The 26382-nt window shown below is 44.3% G+C and overlaps 1 protein-coding gene across 9 annotated transcripts in view; it reads right to left on the bottom strand.

Annotated features, from left to right (window-relative positions):
- Window positions 1-26382, bottom strand: part of RBM47 (RNA binding motif protein 47) — an 86428-nt gene that overhangs the window by 18434 nt on the left and 41612 nt on the right. Inside the window, exon 2 of one of the 9 annotated variants that reach the window (XM_054202455.1) lies at window positions 18087-22860. The exons of 7 other annotated variants lie outside the window; for them this stretch is intronic. The gene's annotated coding sequence lies outside the window, so the exon portion shown is untranslated. Of the gene's footprint in view, window positions 1-8492; window positions 11594-18086; window positions 22861-26382 lie in introns of those variants that run through there. One more of the 9 variants, XM_054202458.1, reaches the window with a different exon arrangement.

Genomic DNA, 26382 nt, shown 5'->3' with positions numbered 1-26382 from the left:
AATGCTAGAAGAGGCAACAGATTAAGCTACACTAAAATGTAGTGTCTTGTGAAATATAAGTGCTTGATTTGTAGTCTCTGAGGAGGAAGGTACACCTGATCTTCATGACAAAGATTCATAAAAAAAGAAAAGAAAATTATTAATAATTTTCTTAATAATAATAAAAAGAAAATTAATAATAATATTAATAAAAGAAAAATATTAATTCCTAATGAGAAAGGTTGTGCTTTGGAGACAACTAGGTTTTAAATGACTAATTATCAGGAGTGAAACAAGACTGGCTTCTTTTCTTTTCAGAAAAAGGTAAAGCCTGCTTGATTTTTCAGCGCCCCGTTAGATGGATGCCTCCTGCTGCCAGCCCACCGGGAGCCAGGCTCGCGAGCCCTTTGGTTCAGCGCCTCTGCTCCAGGGACTCTCCCTTGCGCAGGTGAACCCTCAGATGTACACGTTTCACTGAAACCATTCAAAATTTCACTTCCCCTTTCTTACGAAACTCCTTCCCTGCTGCCAATGGGGCGGGTGTAAATAGTTCTTGCCCTAAATATTAATTACCTTCTTTTTAATGTATCTTTTTTTTTTTTTTTTGCATCGCAGCTCAGAATATTAAGTGGAAAACTTACTGTGTTGGCCGTGACTGACCTAAAGCACACTGTGAGCAGGCTGATTAACTGGGGCAGATCTTTTATTAAACAGAAATACCACACCTTGATTAACAACAATGTGGGGCAAAACACCAATGTCCCTCGTGCCAGGGCAAAGGCAGCTCGGGGCCCCAGGGAGAACGCAATGCCCGCAGTCCATGTACATCTTATCCCTGGGCTGGTCCAGCGCTAGGCAGGCTTTTACAAACACAGGGACACAGCCGGTGTCCTTGTGGTGGCAACCGCGTGTCCACTCCACTCACGTGCTCCTATAAAATGGGTTTGTTTATGTTTGCGCTTAATTCATCCCTCCAAGTTTTGTGTTACATGGGCTTAGAGGCATCATGTGTCCTTCTGCGGGTGACACAGCCACTGGCAGTCCCATAGCACGGGGATGGGTGCCGGCACCGCGGCAGGCAGCAGGAGAGCCCAGGGACACCGGCACCCCAGCTGCAGACCCTGGGCCGTACAAACTCCTGCTGAGCTGTCACGGCGTCCCCCCACCGACACCACACCGCCTGCTTGCTTCAAGAAACCACCACAGTTTTGCATTTTAAGCCACAGCTGCTGCAGAGGTCGCTGAAATTTTAACTAAATACACCCTGTCGACAGAGGGGAATAACAGCTACTGGTTTAAATGTGACCTTCCTAGTTTTTTAGTTGAAATAATAAGGGCAAATGGTAATCCTGCTGCTGACGTCGAGCAGGTTGCCGTTAAAGGTCTTTATTTTTAAAAGCTGATTCTTTTCTCACGGCAACTTTAGACACATAAAATGTATACAACAACAACAGCAGCTTACTAATAACAACTGTATAACTTTATCACAAACATCAGATATCCACAGAAGCGCTCCTGCTGAAAACCCAGTTTGCCTGTTTACAGATTTATCATTTGAGCAGGAAAATGCAGTGGCCACATCCATTCGAAATAAGGTAGCTTCAAGTGTAATGTGCAAGTTACCTCCCCTTTTAGAGGTAACTACGGTACCATTACACATCCGTTTTCTTTTTCTTGGCAAGGCTGTCACACCTTTCTTACAATTTATTTGCATAAATGAGATGAACAAAGCCAGTGTCTTTGGGGCTGTTTACTCCTTCCCAAACCAATGGCGGAACAGAAAGTCCCACCTCTTTTACAAACGTGCATAACGTAGACACCAGTCCCGCAAGTGTTCGCTGCCATCCCCATGTGCTTCCTGGCCAAAGGCTTCACCCTCTGTTTGCAATCAGCTCAGGGGACATCCTGCTGGAAGTGTTGCCCTTGGCTCCTCTCCGTGCACAGCACGGGCAGAGGCCAGGCAGGCAGCAGGTGCGGTGGAAAAAAGGATCCGATCTTTGGGGAAAAATCCATGCAAAGGCTTTGCCTGGCTCCAAATTAATTTATATTTCAAGTGTCAAAGGCTAGCTTGTTTTTCAACAGTGTGGTTTTCGACAGGAGATGGACCACAGCTTGGTTCCCAACCTGTTGTCACTACCGAAACGCAAACATCTGAAGTTGGATGTTGTGGTGGGTCAGTGCAGGAGAGAGCGCAGCGTTCCCACACGGCTTTTCGGCCAGGGACCTTTTCTGAAAGCCTTTCACACAGGAAAGGGAAAGTTACTAGGGATGGATGATGTCATCAGACTTTTAACAAAGAAAGCAATACTTGAGGCCAACAGACCATGCAAATGTCTGCAGTGTGTCAGACACTCCACTTTACCTGCAGCTGAACTGGGCAAAGAAGTTGCCCCAGGCTGGGTTAAACGATTTGAAAAGGTGTATTTTCTTAATCGGGATCGTTTTTGGCAAAACTCTGTGGAGAAAGTGGTGAACTGCGTCAGCAGACCAGAAGGGACAGGAACGTACGGCTGGCAAGAGACTTGATCACTAGCTTATGATGAGCAGCTCAGGAGAGTAATCTCATAGATCAGATCAGCACTCACTATTGGCAACGACATGTCTGTCTGCTCTGCAAGCCACCCTGCTGCCAGCACCGCTAAAGCACTGCATATTCTCATCATCATGCATGTGCCTGAAATAAGGCAATCAAACTTGTCCATCTCCAGCTTAGGGTCACCTGGGAGAAACCTTTTGGCTCAGGTGCTGCATGGTGCCCAAGAAGACGCATATGCAGCAGCATTTGCAGCCCAGAAAGCCAACTGCATCCTGGGCTGCATCAAAAGACGCGCGGCCAGCAGGGCGAGGGAGGGGATTCTGCCCCTCTACTCTGCTCTGGTGAGACCCCACCTGGAGTACTGCATCCAGCTCTGGAGTCCTCAGCACTAGAAGGACATGGACCTGTTGGAACGGGTCCAGCGGAGGGCCACGAAGGTGATCGGAGGGCTGGAACACCTCTGCTATGAGGACAGGCTGAGAGAGTTGGGGTTGTTCAGCCTGGAGAAGAGAAGGCTCCGGGGAGACCTTATAGCGGCCTTCCAGTACCTAAAGGGGGCCTACAGGAAGGATGGGGAGGGACTCTTTATCAGGGAGCGTAGTGATAGGACAAGGGGTAATGGTTTCAAACTGAAAGAGGGGAGATTTAGATTAGATATTAGGAAGAAATTCTTTACTGTGAGGGTGGTGAGACACTGACACAGGTTGCCCAGAGAAATTGTGGATGCCCCATCCCTAGAAGTGTTCAAGGCCAGGCTGGATGGGGCTTTGAGCAACCTGGTCTAGTGGGAGGTGTCCCTGCTCGCGGCAGGCGGTTTAGAACTAGATGATCTTTGCGGTCCCTTCCAACCCAAACCATTCTGTGATTCTATGATTTCCCATGTATGTTCAGGCATGAACACGTACAACGGTGGCTCTCCACCCACTAGAAGTACTACGCTTAAATGCAAAGAGAAACAGCATAAAGTACCTAAGGGGTAGGACAAGACCGACCTACTAAATCCCCAAGCTAGCTGCTGAAATTCCCAATTCTGCTAATGGTGACCCTCGGGATCCTAACCTATCATCAGGGGTCTGGCCACTGATTTCGGTGGGAGAGTTCATATTTCAAGCTTAAACTTCAATTTTATTCTGGTCAGTGAGTCATGTTCCCCTTGTATGGGACAAATTAATGCTCTGGGCCTGAAAAGCAGTTTTCAGGGTGAAGCTACTGCAGAGAGGGTCCGTGCACGATTCTCAGCTGCTTAAATTTGTCCTAAGTGGCCTAAGCACATTAAAAATGGCCGGTTCCATTTAAAACACACCAAAAACTGCTGGCTTCGTTTTTTGGTTGTGTTCTCTTCAAAGAAGGAATATAAGGAAACAGAAAATTAAGGGCGATATTTCCAACAGTATTCAGCATCTACCACTACTCCCCCTGACATCAGTTATAGGACTCTAATGGCTTCTATAGGGATATATTTAAGAAAGTGATGAGCATTACTGAAAATCCTGCCTTAAAAAGTTTTACAGGGACTGGTTACGTCCTCCATGCACCAATCAAAAGTAATATTTGGCTTAAAAAGCTGTAACAAAATTACTATAAATCTGTTCTTTTACTCCTTGCTCCTTTTTAGGAGGAAAACACCTGAAATTATTCTGTAAATCAACATCCTGGAATTTCCCAGGTTAAAACTTGAATGCTAATGAGATAACTGAACAGTGAATTTGTACGGTCAACAATTGGCTACAACTTCAGACTAGGATTTGAAGGTTAAACGTCTTAATTTCATCTTAATATCATTAAGAACAATAACAACCACCGATCTAATTCTCTTAGCCATATTATACCAGTTCCCTTAGCCATATTAATCTTACCTCACAAGAATTTTATACACGATTTAAAAAATGGAGCTGAAATTATGATCTCCCTACAAAATAAAGTCACCTTGTATTGTGCAAACTTCCTGCCTATTTTGTTATCAACCCTCTCGGCATCCTTCTAAGGCGTATTTAACTTGGAGTGTGATCCTGCAAAGGCTGTCAAAGTATTATCCATAAGCACTACCAGTGCCCAGCAGTGAACGTTCCCAGGACGGAGGTCCCTCAACGACCTGACCTCCTGGCCTAGAAACTGCAAAGACAGTATTCAATGATGATGATATCTCAAATAATAAAGTGAGAAAACTTTCCTGAGCCTGGCACTTTACTTCTTGCCATTGCATTTTTGATGATCACAAGTGAAAATTTCATCCATGCATATCTGAGTTTCCCATGTCGAGAATGAAGTGATGCTGATGAAAAAGTTAGTGATGTGACAAAGAACCACCAACACCTAAAGCATCCTACCAATGTGGTTGCTATTTTCGCTGCTTCTGCAATGTGAATTCTGTCAATGAAATGTGTGTTTCTTGAGTGTTTTTACACTACTGCAGTGCCAAACCAGCCACCTTGGCTTAAACCACTTCTGAAGGAAGTTTGGGTAAGTGAAACCCAGTCTCCTCCCTTATTTTATCGTGCACTTTGCTGCGAGTCATTAGGAACTTTGTCCCAACAAGTTGTGTAACCCGTGTGTTGCACCATTTGCCCCAGCTCCATCTTTTACCCAGTCGAACTCAAAGTAATCCTGTAACTCAGCTATTTTGATAGAACCAGTTGCTGGTTGAGGCTGAAGTTATTATCCTGCAAGATATTGAAGCCACATGTTGAGGAAAGCTGAGAAGATGAGAGATGACTTGTGTAATCATGCTTATCAGCTTTCAAATCAGGAAACAACACAACTCTTCTCTCCAGATTCCCATATTTCAATCTTGTCAACAAAGTCTATTATTACCACGGTCAGACAGGAAAATGTGTGACATATAAATAAAGTGCAATGTAGTGACTCGGTATGTAACAAGTCCTTCCTATTCTGGATGAGCTGTACTTGATGGGAAACTTTTTGCTGCATTTGTTTACCATGAATGCAATTAAACAGTGTTCTCTGCAGACATGCTGGTAGTGACAAGTGTGTCCTCCTCATTAACTGTCAGCTTTAACAAGTATTCTTTCTAGGAAAGCAAGAAGTCTTCAATTCAGTGTGGACTAGGAGCTCGCAAGCTTTTGCCAGAAGAAAGACAGGAAAAACTATCTTCTGCAACAAAACCACAACTAGACTCACCTGTTAATTATTACACAAGAAAGATAAGATATTCACCTATTTCACTTGCCTCTTCGAAGAAAAACCTTATATATGAACATGGTGATTTAATTTGATCATTGAAAATGTCTGTGAAAGGCTTTGCTGAACTCTGTGGAGTCGGGATATGCATTCATGTGCTTGTGATTTTTCTTTGTTATTGTAATGCAGAGCACTCTGTCCATCCATCCGTCTATGTAAACATTACAGCAACACGTTCCACTCTACAGTGCAACCCAGAGTATCTAAAAAAGTTCATAAACTACAGCTTTTTTCAGCCTTTCTGATCTAACTTTTTCAGGTAACTCTTCTGGAGATCCCAGAGTGAAATGTAACACATCCTGCCTGTTCATACAAAGTCTACTCGCTTAGTTAATTTCATAAAAATAGCTTCAGACTTTTCAGCTCACCCTAATCTTATGCACTATTTTCATTGCAACATTGTCAGTTTTGTGTCCACCACATGAACGCTGCACCAACGGGGGGCCCAACCTGCTTTCAGCAGGAGGCAGAGATTTCAAGGAAGCCTGAAAGTGGCCCAACGTGTTCCCTCCCCCTCAGGTCACAGAAATGAAAATCAGCATAAAGCAAACCGCAGTTGGGATGTGATTGTTCGCTGCTGAAAGTACATTAAACTCAAAGCATTTGGCTTAGTCAGTGACTGGGTGTTGTTTTTTTTTTTTTCTCTTTGTGCACTGACATTTGACCCCTTTTATAATATGCACCTTGCACCACTGAAACCCAGTTAGTTATTTATTAAACTCAGGTACCAATGGCTGACTTGTACATATCACTCTTTTAACTGCCTGGCGTTGCCTGTGTGCGGAGGAGAGGGGGATGAAAGGCAATCGTCTTTGCTGTGAAATTCTGTCATATCGGCAGAAAGGAGCTGCAAAGTGCAGCAATTTGTACCTGACCTCTGATCGAAGAAGTTTGTACAAACCTATGAACCTTGGATTGAAATTGAGAAACGAGGTGTACAAGTACAAGGAAGAGATTTATCCAGCACTTGTTACCTGTGCCTAGGTTTAATATTATAAATTAAAAAAAAAATGTTTAACCAAGGCAGGGACTCTCTCAGGAGGCACCATTCCTGTGCTGGGTTAATTCAAGATAATTTAAGTCTACTGAAATTACAGCTTAGTTGGAAATACCTATGGTTTGGAAATGAAATTTCTGTGCATTTCAGAAAAGGAGTGGCTTTTGAGACAGATGTCATTTGAAATTCAGCTTTTGCTGACCTTAACGGGATTATTATTTTTTTTTTAATTAAAAGCTGAAGAAAGAAGACAAGCAACATTTGATTCAGTATCATTTCTTCAGCAAATAATGGAGTTGAAATGCAGAGTTGAATAAGAGAGTAGCAAAATGGCTCCTCCTTTGTTAACTTTATTAATTTTTATCCAACACATTATCGAATCTCAGTTATACAGTGCAGAGCTATATGAGAAACCCATGGAAAAATGATCAAACCAACAACATTACAACCAGCTCTTGATAGACAGTCATATAGCCTTGTCTTGATGAGCAAAAAGGACATGTTTTGCAGTTCTGTTAGACTAATTGTGTTCATTTAACTAAAAAGCTCTCTCAACTCTTTCAGACACTGTCAAGGTCTTTGGTGCAATATCATCAGCTAACACCAACATGCCCCACCATGGACTGTGTCGGGTGTGAAGGCCTCCAGAGATCAGCTGTGATAATACGATCGACAAAGACGCCCTTTCTGCAGCCCAGCCTGTCAGGCCATGGAGCGTTGCAAGGGATGGCAGTAACCTTGTGCTGTGACATCCCTCACACAAGCACTGGCTGTCATCCATGGCAAGCCTGGGTGTGCAAAGGAGCACTTTACACACACATTTTGAAGCACGGCTTCAATCCCACCTAGCTCAGGACAAGACACCATTATACACAACTGCTGCATCTGGTATCTGGTCCAACATGTGAATGGACCACTTTGTAATTGGTTTTAATTGAACCTTACTTACAACAACTACATGTCCTTTTTTTTTTTTAAAGTTTTAGATTCAACTGATTTTTTCCGGATTTAAGTTCAAACTTCACTGTTGTTATCAGCACTGACCCCAATAAAGCAATAAATGAATAAATAAATAAGGGTGAAGAGATTAACATCACGTGTCCTATGTCATATACAAGCCTTAAATGTTTCACATGCTACTTTAAAAGAATGTGAATAGAATAATATCAGAACTTGATTCTCTGAAAAGGCTATCAAATATTCAGTATGCAGAACAAGTTATACAGATTCATTTGTATTAATAATAATTGCATATATATTGCTCAACCTTCCTAGCCACTGTCAATCTACAGGCCCCAAATTCTATACCTAAAGCTGACAACACACTTATTAAAGCTTGGTTTTTATGTCAATCTCTTGAAAAAACAGAGCAAAATACCAGCCAGCACAAACAGAAAATGGCAGAGACAACCCAATTGAAAACACAACATAAGGACGTTGTACATGGCTGCCTTTCACTTCATTAATTTAAGATAGTAGAAAAAATATCTCTGAGACACAATTTTATTTGTTTTCCTCTTTTTAAAATATCAAAGGTTTAGTTTTCACTGTTCTGACATTTGCTTTGCTATTTGCTACGCAAATTCTTTTAAATATTCACATGTCGAACTCGTAGTTCAAGCATAGAAGTAGTTGCTTCCTTCTCAAGCAACCCTTCAGGACCCTCTAAAGGAAGGCAAAACCCAAACCCGGCACCTTGACAATGACATACTTTCGGTCTCAACTCCCTGATAAATGAAGACCAGATAAAAATCCCTACAGAGCAAACAAGATTTCCCTTACCTCTCTGGTCCCGCGATCGAAGTGCGACAGGTTAAGAGGACTCACGCCTTTGCCCGACCAACCTTTCTTCCTAATGGCAAGAGCCGTGTAACCTGGTTATAGAGTTTATGCATCTCTTTATTGGCCAGCGAGCGTTAGCCATTTAAATTCCTTGGGAGTCATTTGTTAAGGGCTCTTAGGCTGAGGCTAAGTGGGTGGGACGGGAGGGAGAGGGGATGTTAGAGCTGCCAGACGCAGAGAGCTCTCCAAAGCGGTTTGAAGATTAATAGAAAACCATCTGCAATGAAGGGATCGTTGGAGGGAGGGCTGGGTCCAACCTTCAGGGAAGCACAGGAAAGAGAAACCGTGACATTTTTGCAGGGAGGAGGAATTTGGAGAGAAAGATTTCATTCAAAATTCAAAACTTGGAAAAAAGGGAATGAAACATGTACAAACAACTCTTTCCTAGCACAAGGCGTTGTGCAAATATCTTGAGTTACTCACAACAGATAAGATAAGAAAAGGGCATATTTTGCTTGACGGCATGAGGTTTTTACCAGTGAAACCTCTTTTTTTTTTTCATTATATGCACCCGGCAAAATTATTTCAGGCTGTGCTGAATCAATTTACCTTTAGTTGTACAAAATGAGAGCGAGCGAGAGGTAGGTTTACTGATCTCGGGACGGTATGAATAACTCAGCCTGAGCTGTGTACCCGGCGTGCACCGTTTCAGCGGCAAACACGGAAACTCAAACGTGTTTGCTTGAAAGAAAAAAAAAAAAAGAGCCTGGTGCAGGAGTAAAAGCACAGGGGTGGTAAAACATGATTCATGACAGCAGAAATGGTCTGTACATAACAACGGAGCATTAGGCCCCGGGAGCACTTAGGCAAAGCAAACAACACACCTTCTCGAGCAGCCAAGAGGAGGAACTGCACCGAAACACTCTTTGGATGATGGATTTCCCGGTCAGCAAGCAGCGTGAACAAATGGCCGGTGGGAGAAGAGGGAGCAGGGCATGCCTTGGGGAAATAACTAATTTCTGGGAAAAGCCACTGCCCGGAGAAGGTGAAAAGAAAACAGCGTATTGCAGAAGCAAAACAACTACAGCTTTCAGTCCTTTCACAGTTTTCTATTTTTTTTTTCTACTGGCATAGCCATTCCTTTCTTCTTTCTCATTTTTTTCCAAAAAGTGAAGCCTGGTCCACAAGCAGCACACAGGCAGCAACTTCAGGGCACCCTAGCGTGGATGAAGTGTCATCACCTCTCCATGACAAAGTGTGCAGAGGGCTGGATTCTGCAGAGGAAGCACTGTCAGTTTGTACCAGATGGTGCTTCATAATCATTTGTTCTTGCCCTCCGAGTGGTTTAATCTGGGCATGTAGAACTTAGAGACATCCTTGTACTGCAGAGTCAGCGGCTGGTCAATAGAGAAGAGGGGTAGGGGAGTCAACGGGTGTAGAGATAAGAGCTCTAAAATTAGAAGGCTCCAAGTTAGAGAGAGAAATGTGGAGGATGGCAAAGACAGGCAAAAGAAGCATCTTTTTGGCGGTTTCTGAGAGCAAACAGGAAGGATAGCCGTTCTACTTATACCGCAAACCCAAAGGGTGATGGCAATCACCCTGTTCTGGCTTTTTACACTTGTTTATCCACAGTACTGTGGCCGTGGTGTGTTAGGCGCTGTACAAACACACCTGCAGCCCGGATCCTTATCCCAAAATGCCTGCAGCCCGACTACTGTACAAGTCTTTCATCTTCAGAACTCCTCTCTGCAAATGTTAACTCATGCAGAGAAGCAGGTACTGCTCTGCTGGCAAGGAAGTTGCAGCATGGAAATTAGGTGGGGTTTGCCCAAGACTATGGAAGGAATCAGTCTCAAATCCGGTAATAAAATCTAGGAGATTCTGCCAAAATCAGATCCGTGGCTCAATGCTGCTGATTTACATAGGGAAGTAAGTATAAAGTATTTAGCTGCTATAAGCTCACAACCCCCCCCTCCACCTGATTAATTTTTTTAAGTCAGTATCCTTCTCTTTACTTTGCATTTTTCTGTTGGAAAACAAACTAAACTTTTAACCATAAGCCTTGTAAAGCCAATCCTATCAGCTGCAATCATGTATGCACTTGAATGCACAGGGAAGACTATTCTGGTGTAAGCGGAATGAAAAAGCACCGATGCTAGTGAGCAAATGGGCTCAACTTTTGAAGGCTCTTCAGTATACCATGTCAATTAGGCTCATGCAGGGGGGGCCATTCAAACCCTTGACTTTCATTTTATACTTTCACTTTTAGCTCCAGCTTGTTATTGGTTTCCAAGCTATGCCACCATTGTCGTTTAGGGCAATGAACATCAGCACATCAAGCTCCTGCAGGGTATTCTGAGGCGTTAGCATCCCCAGTGGCAGAATTTGAAAACCCGTTATTTGTCCCGCAGGCTGTGCTTTTGTAGGGAACCTAACAAAGTTGGGCAGAATACTGCAAGCGTGTCCCCAAGCCTTCACTTGCAATAGGCACCTGCTTCCCATCAGCTTCAAGCGCACCGCGTTCATAACGATTACATGACTTTTTATATGCCTCTTTATGATGACTCTGGCATCAGGAGAGGGATACACCTACGGCAGAGTGGGAAAGTGCTAAGGGCAGAGTCATCTGAGCAGCAGGGAAGACGGGTTCTGTACACGCACACACACTCCCCTCCTCATGCAGCATCCACAGCGCTGGTGGAAGGATACAAACACATCTCTCCTAACGTACAGCTTGACTGCAACAATGGAGTGTCACCATCTGTTACAATAATACCATAAGTATTTAGTTGTTTCCTCCGTTTGATGATTGACAGCTAAGCAGGGCACAGATGCTAAGAGATGTGAAAGACGACGGCGCAGAGAAGAGTCCATCCAGACCAGTCCATGCCTGTGTTTCCTACAGACCTTCCATTTCACAGAATCACAGAATGGTTTGGGTTGGAAGGGACCTTAAAGATCACCTAGTTCCAACCCCCCTGCCATGGGCAGGGACACCTCCCACTAGACCAGGCTGCTCAAAGCCTCATCCAGCCTGGATCCAGCCTCTTATTCTGTCCTGTAGTGGGATTACACATGTAAGGTTTTTCCTAAATAACTGTTTTCCTGAATACAGTGATAGAAAAGGCTGGACATTTGAAGAAAAAGAGCGAGATTCACTGGAACGTGCTAATACCTATTGGACGGGGACCTGCTCCCTGACACAGAATAGGCTTCCAAGGAGATGAAGTGCTTCCCCTCGGCTGGCTGTCTTCTACACACAGACACACAATCTGGCCTCTGCTGATCGGGTGCACTGGGCTCCTCCACGCGAGGACAAGCACCAATAAAGCGTTGGTTCTGCTCTCCGAGATTTTGACAAAGATCAAATCCAAATGCTTTGGGAAATCCAGAGGCTGATCACAGGCTCATCATTTTATTGGGGTGGGGTTATTCTCTGGAGGAGACTGAGTATTTTTGACGATCGTGGTAGGAAACTGGCTTTCAGGAGGTATTTCAGGTCAGCTTGGCATCTTGTGACAGTGCAGACACGAGAGCAAGTGAAAGGGAGAGTAAGGACTGAGTGGTGGGTTGGCTTTTACTGTTATATTTGGTCTTCAAAAACTACTGAGAGATTGTAGCGGAATGAGAAGGGAATCTGCCAAGTAAAATATTTCACCAAAAGGACACATTAATTTAAGAGTGTCCTGCAAGGTCCCTGATCTTAATCTCAGGAAGTCTTTACAGTTTATCAGCATATTCACATATAGGCCTGTCCTCAGCCACAATACAGCCACCAAAATTAGGATCTCATAATGTAACAAACAGCCTTTTTCCCCCTTTTCTTTCTTTTCCTTCTCTTTTTAACAAAACCACTTTGTGTTTGGTGGAACAGGTTCCCACATGTTTGTAGAACCATTTTATTGCCTATTTGAATGTTTAAAGAGACAACACCACTTTATTTAAATGAATAACATGTCATTTTACACCTGTTCTTACACAACGTGAGTTAATACAGCACAATTCGTCATTTCCTGACTTTCATAAGTTATTGCAGACCAAAAACCAGAGAGATCCTTCAGAGAACATACAGTCTGTACCACAAAACTCTTGTTTCTTCACGGATGGATAGTACACAACAAACACACATATAATTATGTATCTCAAAATGGCTTTACTGTGTCGTCTCAAGAGATTTCTCAGAGGTATTCAGGCACCCAGGTAGACACTTGGAGGCAACAGCTTTCCAGGTTCTCTCACACCAAAGCCTTTTCCATGCATAACCTGCGTCAGTGCTTTGATGGAGGATTCCCAATCAACGCCCTTGCAAAGGTGGACTCCCTTTCTGCTCCACCAGCCTCAGCTGCATCTCCCATCCCAGCATGGAGAGGACAAAGTCACAGCCCTGAAGGTGGAGTCCCACCAGGGGGAAATTTGGCCAAGGACACCCTGGGCTTTCCCCTTTTGCCTTTTTTTTTTTTTTTTTTTAATCTTAGGCTTCTCTGGTTAACGGGCAGCGAGAGTTGCCCTGATAACCTTAATGGTCACTAGACAAAGTTTTTGTTTTATTTTTAGCAAACACTTTAATTGTCATTCTGCAATGAAAGTCAGCACAGATGACCACCCTGGAGAGTAGGCTCAGTTTCCCCACGTGTAATTTTGTGCTTTCATTTAAACCTGAAAGCAGGTTTTAGGTTCCAAAATGTGAGAAGACGGATACTAAATAAACCCATGGAGTGCAACAGATTTTAATTTGCACGTAAAAAAAGGGAGGAAACCAGCAAAACCTAAGGGTTTTTTATATAGCCACAACCATTACCATTACATTTCTGTGGCATGTTTGCTTTCCATTAAAATAAATACAGGGTGGGTTCTGGATAGACATATCTACAAGGGAGGTTAATACGATGATTGCTTTCTAGTCCATGGGTAAATAAAACACTATGGGAAAATGGTTTAGCCCTGACTAGGCTGATGCAGCTACTCAAGACCAGTGTTTCACACCACGGACTCACAGACATGTTAGGCTGGTGCTGCCAACGTAAGGTCCCACTCCATCCTTCCCACAGCCACCCTGCGCAGCCTCCTCTCGTGCTGCCACAAGCCTTTCTGTGGCTGCACCCTGTGCACACGCTACCGAACACCTGGGCTGGCAGAGGGGAAGAAGAAGGTGGGACCTGTCCATCTGCCAGCATTGCTGGCTTAAAGCACTTGTCAAATCGCCAGCGTTGAGCAAATTCATGGGAAAACAGGGGAAAGATTTCTTTTGAAGCCTGCAGAAGCTAGTTTCACAGCACAGCTCCCGCTCTGGAGAAGCGGATGAGAATTCGCAGTGGGGTAGACAAGAACCTTTCTGTATCACCAAGGAGCTCACCGACCCATCCAGAGAGATCAGAGGGTAGAATAGCAAACTGTTACTCTTTATAAGTTTGGATGCAGCCAGTGAATTTTAGTGCTGCAGGTACTGAAAGGCTGAAGGTACTGGGGGACCCACGGAGGGAGGCCCAGCGTGGTAGTGTGAGCTCCATGGGTCACTGAAAGGCACCCGGTGGCCACTGTGTGTGGCTAGCAGGGACATGCAGCCAGCACAAGCTAACCATGTACCAAACAATTTTGATAGTTAAAAGGTTCCCAGCAAATAATATTTTTGCTGGTTCCCTCTGGGGCCTTTTTGCAAAGGCGAGAATCACAGCATTTTGTGATACATGTTCACAAGAGGGAGGATTAAGACCTCCAAACCTATATATAGGCTTCCAGAATCAAGGTATGAAACCGAGCGTGGTCAGCACACCTAACCGTCTCTTCCAGCAATTGCTCTGCCTTTTCACAGGTCACAGTAGAATATAAGAATATTAAGTGAAAGACCTTGTCCTCCAGCCAACAGGCATCATCTCTGGTTGGGGCAGAAGTTATTCTATTTTAGTTCTTCATGTCTTATTGAGAATAAGACAGTAAGCGTCACTCGGAAACTGTTTGTAAAAAGAAGTTATCAGATAAGGGACATGACACTGTTTCCTTCAGGAAGACAAATTTATTTTTCTGCCTCCCACTAACATGAAGGAAAAATTTAGAGACTGAATGAGCTGCAGGGGAGTGTACTGTATCCATTAACCCTGGTGTCTCTTACATTATGTTTTATTACACGTTCACAACTTCCATGTCTCAGAACACTGATTTATCATCAGGATTAGAAAAAGCAGCTTCTGATGGTGTCGGCAGAGTCTGACCCGCCATGCACAGAAAAGGCGTCATTACCAAAGAAGTCGCTGTTAAGCAGATGAAGCTTTATACCAGTCCTATGCTGCCAGAATACCTGGGACGGGACTTCACCTGTGAAAAGCTGCTGTGACCGAGTCACCCCTCGGTGGTGAGTGCTGCCGTGAGTCGGGAGCGGGGTCACACCTCTTGGCCCATTGCCCTGCCTCGGCTTGGCGCACTTTGTCCCCGCGGGCCAGCGTGGATTTGCCTGTGCCATCACATGCTCTCGCCTTACTTAACCTCAGCCCAGCGCCCTGGCTCCTCCTCCGCTGGGGTTTGCATCCTCTCTGCTCCCCTCCCCTGCCAACCTTCGCTACGGGCAGGAAGGATTTGGGCTGCAAACCTGCCTTTTGCCGAGTTTGCTTCTCAGCGGCCGGTGTTGTATTCTGGTACATGCTGCTCCCGAGCCACTGCGGCTTGCTCTGGTTTGGGGCCGATTTAAACTATGCTGCCAGTCTAAGATGTGCTTCTACAGCAGGGGAAACGGGATGGATTTCCCTGTTATTCCACCAGACGTTATCTACAGCACAGGCAAGCCCTAGAGCTATGTCTATACCCGGCCACTTGCACGGTGCAGAAACACAAATGTAACATAAGCTGCTCTTGGTATGAATTTTGCAACCCTGTGGTTAAACCACCCACCGTAACCAAACACGCTCAAGTAGTAAAAAGGCACTTTCACCTCTACGGATGCACCTGGGCTGGGGCTCACCACCGGCGCGGGGCTCTGGGGCATCGTCCCCTTGATGGCCAGGGCTGCTCCAGGTCACCTTGTCGGGGTAGAGCCAGCGTAATTAAACTTGAAAGTGCTCAAGGGCTGTGTTAATGGGCAGCTCTCTGTAATCACAGGAAGGTGATTTTTTTTTTTTACGGGACTACACTTCTGCTATAAAACACTTCTCTCTCAAAGAAAGACTTCAGAGCGCTGTTGACATAATTTACCTCTACAGATATCTGACAAGATAAACCAGGCAAAGTGTCTGTGATTTCAAGGACCATAATAGCTGAAATGTTTAGGAATGAGAAGAATGGTCTGAATGGCTGCGATTATTAAATCCATTAGTTAAATTGCTCTTTCCCTTCCTCGGGAAAGAAAATGTTTCTGCAATGACCTAGGATCCGTCACTCTTGAGCCACTCACAAAGCCTAAGCAGGAGATATATCTCATTCAGCACACACCTAAGCTCCACGCCTCCTATTTCTAGGGGAAGGTTGGTATTTTCGAGAGGACATTTCCAAACTGGCAATAACCAAATCCTTGAGTTCAGACTCAGAATCTGCATGAAAAGGTCCTGAGACATGAAGATCCTTTTACTTTGGCTAAAGGAGGGGTTGGAGACACAAGAATGAGCTCTTCTGAGCGGTATCCACGCTCTCAGCTCTGCCCTATTTATCTCTCACATTTCTTCTCTTCTGCAGGGTGGATGCATGTAGACCCTGGGACCGCCCAGGGTAGGCACTATGGGCAAGACCACCTTGTTTTGGAGGGGGAAGGAGAAGAATTCAGATAAAACATTGTCTGCTGTGCTGCCTTTGGGTGCAGGGAAGAGACCTCAGCATGTTGTATTTGTTAGCAGAGATGTAACCGATGGGAACTACTGTCCTCAACTGTTGGGCATAAATAATGCTCACATGCACCTGAGACGTTATCTGTTTGCAAGGAGGCATCTGCAATTAAACAGGAAATTGCAGCTTGTCAGTGGGTTAACCAGGTGACAAATGACCGTAATCCTGCAGAAATACTCCCTTTTTTTGTAAAAAACAGTTAAAGTCGTCTCAGGAACTTTGAAAGGTTGGTGACTTTACCCTTCTCAAAAAATGCAAGGTAAACTCCTAATGGAAGCGCATTTAATTGGTGGGGATACATATAGGTTGCGTTTTAATGGTAATATCCAAATTACCAAATATCCAGAGAAAAAGCTTCTACAGTCTCCGTGCAGCTAAAATGGTTGAAATCTGACCTTTCTAGGGTTCTGTGCTGTCTCCAGAGCACCAGTGGAGGTATGCAGAGACCTATGTTTGAGGACATTGCCCTTCCTGCTGCCTTGCTGGAGATTATTCCAAAAGAAAAAGGAAGACATTTTTGTGCCGTCTGTCACAGTCTAACCCCATTTGACTCAACAGTACATATTTAGCACAGACTCTCTGAATATGAAAATGTAATATATTGCTGTCTAGTACGCAGATTAATATGGCAACAACCAGGTTGTCACCTGTCCTTCACCTGTCCAAATACTTAGACTTCCACAGCACCCCTGAGGTCTGAATATTCTATCTGTATAAGGAATTATTTGCTCTGTTTATATTTAGGGGTGTATGTGAAGAGACGATTTAAATTTTGTGGCTGTACAAGTTTATCTGAAAGAAGTTAATTCACTCGTGGTGCCACATCATCATGTTTGACACGAACAATGTTACACCAGGGATTTAATTTGACTTCTCATATGATTCACGGGATGAAACTGGTGGTATGTACAAGACAGCACATCCCAGAAAATACAAATAAAGCATCAGGCAGTGAGGGTTCCCTTGTTTTGATCTTTGGCCTTTGTAAATGAATAAAATCTTTTTCTGAAGATGTGCCACACGACCAATGAAGAGTAGTAAGGTTATACTGAGGCTTTAGACTGCTTTGCTTTGGAAACTCTCAATACTTTTGGGAAAAATTATTGTTAAAAATGAAACCTAAGCATATTCAAAGTGCCTTGCACATAATTTCCTAAGTACACTGATGATTCCAACAAAGCAAAAGTCATTTCCTCATGCAGTTACTGAGCTACATCATTTCAGAGAGGAAAAAAATTGACATTTTGAGTTTGTGCATTTACTCCCCAAAAGATCATTTTATACATGTGAAAAGATTTACTTCTGGTCTGTTATTGATCGCCTCAGAAGATTAAATATAACATTAAAAGAACAATCGTGGAGTACAGCGTGACGGTTGCTGTGCATGCCGTGTACACCTCGGTGGCGCAGGAGGACACTTGCAACCTGGAAGAACAGAAGCCTCGGCAATGAGTGCCCGTTTCTAGCAGAGACACTCAGTTGTACTCCGAGCCCAGTCAGCACCATGAAAGAACAACCTTCACATCTAAGGCATAAGACAGCCTCTTGCATTTAGTGACTAGGAAGACAGATTTCTCTGAAACAAAGCTTTTCCATCACCACCACCTCTATAACTGCCTACACTGTGTTTTGGGGCACCTGCCAAGAGGTAGATGCCTGCTGGTAAATGCCCAGGAGACTGAAACTGGTGCCTCACTGACCAGGCTCCCTCCGACACAGCCTGCATCCCTGCTAAATACCATAGGAAATATAACCACGATCACAATACCGCCGCACGGCAGGGTTACTAACCTACAGATGGCTCCTCAGCTGGCCAGCTGCAGTAGGCTTGTGCCTCACTAAGCCGTCTCGTGCCTGGTGTCACCGTCGCGTCCCCAGCACCCAGCTGCCTCCTGCTCCGAGACCTCAGCCGGGGACTTGGTAGGTCACGGAGAAACAGCAGGACAGACCTTGTGCTCTTTTACTGAAACTTTCGCCAGAGCCTAAACCATTACAACCCCTAACGACGACTGGAGCTGGTTAAAGGGCACTTTACGAAAGGTTCCTCCCTGGGTACACTGTGATCGTGTTTCGCCAAGAGCAACCAGCTTCTCTCCTACCTCCTCTGGCCAAAGGTCAGCACGTCAAAGCGAACAAAGTCCAGCAGTAGCTCATGGTTCAACAGCTAAAGCCACTCCAGTTCAGCCACAGGTACTCCAGAAGCAAAGCTGCTGTGACACTCACAACTCACAGGTATAAACTACTGTAAAATTTGGAAGGGGAGGGCGTGCATTTCAGCACAGAAGACAAACAGCATTTGCCGCTGTAACTGAGCAAACAGGCAATAAATAGACTCTTTGTCTTTGCCCGGGAGTTGATTTCCCTGTTTGCACATCCTAGCACTTGCACGCTCTTCCTGGTTTTGCTGAACGCACGGTGTTCCCAGCCTGGTTTCCTAAAAAACAGCCCCATGCCCCACCCCGGGTGTCCGAACCCCTGCTGTGTCTGCCAGCCCCCTTCTCCCTGTCCACCACTTCTGGAGCTGCTGGCCTGGAGAGAGGTCTCAGAGCTCACGTAGCTTTAGGAAAGTCAGGGCTAACTCTCAGAGATTAAATTTGTATGTAACCAAGGCAGAGGCAGTTAGAGCCGAGTTTTCCACCCCTTCCCCGCCGAGAAGCAGTGTCCAGCAGGGCTGTGTGACCTGCGGGTGAGGGCATCCATGGTCCCCAGCAGCCACCCAGCCTGCAGGAAGGGGGTGCAGAAACAAGCAATGGAAGAATGCAAAGGGTGGGAGGATGGGAGAGGCTGGGGACATGGGATGGAGCTGGAATCGCTCTGCATTCCTACGGCGATACTATAGAAAACCAGACTTAATAAATTCTGCTATTCATAGATCAGCCGGTTATAATGATGTTAGATCCTCCAGCCCTTGTCTGTCAAATTCACACTGAGATAAGTAGGAACTAGGCATGTTCAAGAGCCTTTGAAGACTGTATAAGTGCCCAGATATTGGCCTGGGGAGGTCTGACTTTAAATAACCCTTGTCTTAAAATGACAACATACAAAAAAAAAATTTCTGTCTGTCAGACACAAACTTTAATCATTATATGGCCAACTCACAGAAACCTTATAAAAAAATTATGCAAAACATACACAGTTACATTCTAACACTGAGTAAATATCAAATTTCTGAGACTATGCTACGCTTTCATTTCATTAAGCATATAACATTTTTAAATTAACCTAGTCCCTAAACCAGTCCTACTGTCATCAAAACCACTAAATTTAGGCTTCCTTACATACACTACAGATAGAAATGTAAAGTTACGGGAATGTCAGAGGAGAAGTAATGAAAACATCTAAAAGTGTGGCCTACAGCAGAGAGAGAAAAAAATGGATTTTTGCAGTTGTGGAATGGGGAGATGTGTGGAAAATCCTGGCTGCTGGTTTTGCTATTTTCAGTTCATTAGTAGAAGCGTTGTCTCCAGAGAGAGCTGCTTTCCTTCCTTCTCTAGAAAGAGGACAATGCACAGAGGAACATAATGGTTTGAAGGATAAATTGTTTTTCTCTTATCTTTTTCCATCTTTCAGTTGCTCTTTATAACAGTGCTTAATTTTAAGGCAATAGTAACAAAGGAGACATATTCAGAAAGAGCTGACCTTCTAATAAAACAAGCAAGAAACACCTAGGACAGGCAGAAATCTGAAGGCTAGACAATGCCCTTTAATAAGGATGTATAAGGGAACAATCCCACTAGTTGTATGCCTGGTGGTTTGGAAACCCCTGACAGCTAACATACTGCATACTACCGTGCATTTATTTCAGCGAAGGGAAAACCCAGTTTATTTATTATCCCATTACAGGGCTTTGTTTCTGATGTTCTTACTCTCAAAAGCAGCAAAAGCACCAAAACAACCGTGTTGTTTAATACCAAACAATGCTCTTATTTCTCATCAGAACAGGGAAATCCAGCCTTGCTCAACTGCACAGACAGAAAAGACCATAACTACACATTTAGAGGGGCTTATCAAAGAAAATAGGGAACAGCATGAAAGCAGGGAAAATTTATAATAGCAACAAAGGGAAGCCATCACTACCTGTCAGGAGTTTCTCTAAGTGCCTGTCAAGCTGGGAGGACAATGTTTTACAAACCCTGGTGTCAGTTCTTAGCTCAGAAAGAGGAACCAACAGCCAGAGATGTGGTTTGGGAAAAATGAGTACATTGCAGTTAGGTGGCAGAGTGGCATGCAAGAGCTCCAGCTGATATAGCCAGGGCACAGGTTGCTCCTGGGGGTCTCACATCTCAGGTGGGTTCTCTGCCCTCCTGTCTGCTTTGGAGCATTTTTTTTCTCTTGGTTTGGCCCAGAAATCACATCCTGGACATGAAAGTTTAACTGAAACTGTGAGATCTCCATCAAAACTATGTTGTGTTTAAAAAAAACCCTCAAAAAGCCATAACATAAGCACATAACCCCCTACTTAGCACTTGTCTCTTGTGGACAAGCTGCAGACACTCCCTTCTGAAGGAGAATCACATTTATTCCTGAGAATTACATTTATTCCTACAAGGGGAAGGTGGAGGAGATTCACAGTGGAGGAAGGGCTGGACCGCTGCCTGCGCTGCACCTCCCTTCAGCCTGCGAGAGAGCAGAAGAGGGCACGTGTATCCTTTCCATTGCCCCAGCTGGTAACACCCTCTGCCCACTTTGATGCCTGGAGCAGCTCAGGGCAGTCCCATGCGCTCTGCACCATGTGACAGCGCAGTTCCCCAGGTCATCCTCTGTCCTGGTCTGCTGAGCATCCGCACCGCATCAATGCTTGCTTTTGGGTCTTCTTTTGGACAGAACCAAACAGCTATTCCTGAACAAAGCCCAGATGTGGCTCCAGGCACAGACAAAATGGACTAGCCCGTGCCAGGTGTGGTGGCCTGGGATGATGCAGCGCAGCCTTCCAAGAGGATCCCTGCACCCACAGGTGTCCCTGTGTGACTCCACGCTTCAGCCAAACGCATGCCCTCAGTTTCATCACACCCCTCTGCTACACTTCAGGAGCTCACAGCTAACAAAAATCATATGAGAAATCATAATCATGCCTTTGGACTAGGAGGGTCATCACAGGTGCTAAAGAAGACGTGGGACACATGTTGTGTGGATGAGCCAACCTGCTCCAGAGGCGTTGGCAGAGAATCGCAACTTCTGATATAAATAATAAAATTATATTAATTTAAATGAACAAATTGTCTGCTACCTACTTTTTGTTTTGTTTTGTTTTCCCCTAAGCACCACAGCATAGTTAGTAAATGTAAGTGAAAACTGCTGGTTACAGAAATTACTCTGAACAAAAACAATGTCCAGTAGGCTAAATAAACTCGGAAATCTGAGGCGCAAGCTGCAAATATTTGGTGTCATACCACCAAAAGACTTCGTGTGATTCTACTGAAACCTGCCAGGAAAAAAATAACCTGGGCTCAGGTAAGACAAAACTTCTTTTCCTTCTGGTTCCTTGTAAGTGGAGCAGTTATATGAAACGGAGGCCTACAGCTAAAAGGTTATTTCGTTTATAAATGTGAAGAAACTCGCATCTAGCATTGGAGCATTTTGAGGGAGGTGTAAATATTAATATACACATCCCCACGCCTGCCCACCTCACACGGCCATTTGCAGTGCAAGTGGTCAAAAAAACCCACTCTAAACAAATGTAAATGGCACCTTCCCCTGGGAAGAGACAGGCAAGCGGAGGAGACAGAGAAACCTCACGGCAGTGTCAATTCTCCGAACACCACAGATGAAATACTGTCCTTTTACACCCGTCTCATACAGAGAGCATCCCGCTGCTAGCAGGTGAACAGGAAAGTCTTATTTCACAATCAGATTTCAACAAGGGGGTCATGCCTTGGAGATGAGAAACTGCACAAAAGAAACAGGCTATTTTTAAAAGTCAAGCCAAATGCTTGGAGAAAAACCTTCTAAAAAGCAGCCGCCAGCACAGCTGTGTTTATGGGTCTATTCAACCGGCGAGTAGCTGGCTCATAGATTTTGAGTGCAAGTAATGATTTAACATCATGACCCAAGCAAGAAACTGGAACACCCTGAGAAACGATTTTGGCAAGGCTATGTTTAATGAGTCAGAGTGTCCTGTTAACTGATGGCGCGTTTTTACATGGTGGGAGATATTTTAATTGCCATATAATGATCCAAGAACCTGCAGAGGGTTGAATGCTTCCCCCTTCAGTACCAGCCCAGTCAATACCGGTCTTGTTTTTGCGCGATGCCCCCATCAGCAAGGCAAAATTGCCATCTCTCCACTGGACCTATCTGGTGCTGGACCTGGGTAGGGAGCCACCATGAACGTGCTGGGACTGTGAGCCAACCTGCAGCTCTCCTGCCCTTTGCTGGGCATTTGCCTTGATTTTCGGCCCAGGGAAGGGGTCACATCTTCCCAGTATTTGTGTCTGTTCTTTTTCACATGAGCAGCCAGAGGAATAAATGAGAAATAGAGCGTGCTCGTGAATCAGAAATAAATCCTGTTTGAAAGCCAACTTGAAGAGATGATCCAGACGGGTACATTTGTTCTGGTGATGGTTTTCTTAAAAAAAAAAAAAAAAAAAAAAAAAAAAAGGCAACTCCCAGCCTTTTTACTCAACCCCACATTAATTTTCTAAAAAAGCCCCCAAATATTTGACCCTATCCATCTCTTACTGACAGAGCTGACAGGAGACTTATACACACTTATACACACTATAAATTAGCTATATGACTAAAAACTGCTACTCCCAAATATTTTTATAAGCAAACAGGAAAATCTATTGCACATAAAAATACCACTGATGTAATATGCTCATCTGAGGTCTCAAAAAGCTGCCCTCACAGCTGAAAATATTTAGCATTTATAAAGTTGCTTAGTTAAAAAAGTAGTGGGCTTTTTGTATGTGCGTTGTTTTTTTTTAATCAGATGAAAGTTAGATCTGGAACAGCCAAATGCTAGTTGCTGAGTTACGTGCGATGGCTCCTCTGTCAGGAGCTGCCGTCATCTCTAATACCCAGACTCCACCTGCAGATATTGGAGTAAGGAGCATTAACTGTCTTCCAGAGTCAAGGTGGTCACCCGCATTAAAGAGGAGAAGCAGAAGGAGGTTGAACTCATTGACGCGCTTGCAAATCTGTTTGTCAGATCCTTGCAGATGCCCCCCCCCGCCCCTTACACAAACTCGCAGATCTTGCATGCTAACAGTCTGAGGGACACAAATCAGACATGTTTTCAATTTTTCACTTCCCTTGAGAAAGATATGCCTACTGTCTTAACCCAGAAACTAGTCTATAAGAATAACCCTTTTCTTAATTACTTGGACTTCACTCACAAAAACATAACACTAACTATAAGTAATTTACATAATTACAACTCTGGAAAACCTGAGTTTAAACAAAACAGCAAACTCCCTAGAACTGGATTGGACAAGCAGAAAAACAAAAGGGAAGACGCAGATCCTATCTCCCATAGCCTGGCGTGTTAGCACAACTCTATTCCCAAAACACTATCAAAATCTGACTTCCTAAAACACTGCAAAATGTGAATTCTTCAAAACAATCTTTTCCCCCCTTTTATTAAAAAAAAAAAAACAAACCCAACACACATCTTCAGTATATTCAAGAACAAAACCATCAGTCCTCAAAGTTCAGCAGCATGATAAACTTAAGTGCCAGTTAATAACTTGCCAGGCAGCGCAATCATGGACTCTGGACACAAAGTCTAGTGAGGTCTCTGGAGAGAGCGACATGCCCAGGGCTAATGGAGATGTGCTGCACCATGAAGTGCTGTTACGGCATGCTAACACAGAACCCCTTGCCATCATCAGGTGGGATTTTAAGAAGGCTGCTTGCCTCCATGCGGGAAGAAAGGGGAGAAGTCATGAAAGCGTGAGTTTGTCAGTTCTGCTAGCGTCCATCAGAAAGTCTAAGATTTGACTAAGAATGATTATTACGCATGTTTTTGAGATTATTCCTTCTTGACTTCTTTTTAACCTAGTTCTTCAGTTTTCCGTAAGACAAACCTCTAATTAGACTCCCAATGCAGCAAAATATCGAAGCAATTGAAAACAGTTTAAATCTCACCTACATTGACACAATTGCAATGTGGACCCTACCTGTCTCTCCCAAAATGCAGCCAGAGGTCTCAGTAACCTCCCTTCCACTCCAGTTAATGCAAGGAAGAGCTTTCATGTATTTTCACACTGCCGTGAAGACACTCCCAAGTAATTCAACAATTTCTTTATTGAAACTTCCTTGTTTGAATGCAAATGAAGAGCAGAGCTGAGTCTACAGTGTTGAACGAGCATAAATTGAAATGCCTTAACCGGATTTCGTTTCCATGCCTTCCCTCTTTTCTTCCATAGGGGAAATGTGTCATCATGAAATTTAAAAGAAAGCTCTCTATGTCTCCTGCTTCCATTTGCAAAAGGCTGCTCACCTTTCTATTTGCCATTTTAAAAACTAACTGAAAAGAAACACACTCTTCAATGAAAAAAGTCTTTTACATCCGTGCAGAAAGCAGTCACTTTGAAAAATGCTCTGTTGTGTAGACATGTACATAACTCCAGCTAGTGAGAGTCATAGTATTTGTATCCAACACCTGCATTAACTGACCAGCCATTTACATCAAAATATTCCGCAGCAGAAAATAGATTACTACCTAGAGCGAAAAAACTTAGCATATATAACAGCACCATATTAAACAGCTGCACGTGACTCTGGTTTTAATGGGGGCTATCTGTAATTATGGCGCTAGTACAGAATCACAATGATGGTTTTCACCCTGAGAAATTCTTCTCTTCAGCCTCATTGGAGCAACTGCACAGCACAAAATGGACCAGGAGGGGCTTAGTTCACTTTAGTCAAGGGTCAAACCCCGCTAGGGGTTTGCCAAAGAGGACTGTAGCCTGTTGAGCCTGTCAAAATACATTTCTGTTGGATTTATTGGCTATTCCCCTTATCTCCAGATTGTGAAAAGGAGAGACCGTATTGCCTGTAAACCTCTAGAAATCCTGCCCCCTCGGGTGTGGTACGTCTGGTATTTTGGTGTACGGAGGATACCACAGGACAACAAAGCTTAAGCCTTTCAGAAGTAGAAAGATGAAGAAAAGGCAGAAATCAAGACGACAGGCTCATTTAGGCCCTTTTACCTGTTCCTTAGCACTGTTGTCTCAGATTTACACCCAGATGACCCTGCTCTGCTACAGTGTGTGATACGCCTCCTGAGACAAGCAGCTCCTTCGATGTCCAGACGGCTGGACGTCGACAGTTCTTGATGCTCTCCCACTCCCTTCACACACCACTCTCCCCATTTGTTTCTGTGATATTGCTCCCCTCCACAGGATTTTTTTCACAGGGTTGTGTTGAGATACCGGGTGCCCAGAGCTCCTTCCCTGCCTTCCAGCCCTCCTCGTGGCAGAAGGCAGCAGGGCTCCCCCACGCCCGCCCCCCATTTCATGCCCTCTCCACAGAGAGTTCTGGGATTGGTGATGCTCCTCATTGGGGTAGATGTGCTTGATCCTCTCATGCTCCTACCCATGATACTGTTTTTGCAGCCACTGTGATTATGCCTGTACTTACAGCACACAGTTTTAAACAACGTCCCCCTTGCTAAGGGATTCCCACCTGACTGCCAACGCAGAGGTAAGCTTTGTGCTTCAAAACTGATTGACAAAAAGTTTGAAGTAAAAAGGAAGTAGTGGTAACGCTACTTCCACAGTAGCTTTCACTGTACCTAACCCCTGCCATCCGTGCCAATGGTACCCACTACCAAGGCAAACAAGCTTCCCATGCAGTAATCCCCAGCACTCTTCCTACATTTTCATGCACATGTAGTGCCTGAAGAGACTTGTAAAGGTCCATAGGCACCTCTACAAGGTTAGTACTGCAGCAGGAGTTTTGCCCTGGAACTCCATTCAGAGCCTTCCTTGCTGTTATGTCTATTTAACGGCCCAGGCAGGCACAGTCCAATCAGATACAGCATTTACTCATACGCATAGCCTGGTGAAGCCCCTTTGGTATGCAGTACATAATGGAAATGTAGTTCCCAAACATAACACTAGCAGGGATAAACTCAATACCG

This window comes from Rissa tridactyla, chromosome 5 (assembly GCF_028500815.1).
Source record: "Rissa tridactyla isolate bRisTri1 chromosome 5, bRisTri1.patW.cur.20221130, whole genome shotgun sequence".
Taxonomy (NCBI): Eukaryota; Metazoa; Chordata; class Aves; order Charadriiformes; family Laridae; genus Rissa; species Rissa tridactyla.
Note: the sequence above shows the minus strand (reverse complement) of the source record. Positions and strands in the feature narration are given on the sequence as shown.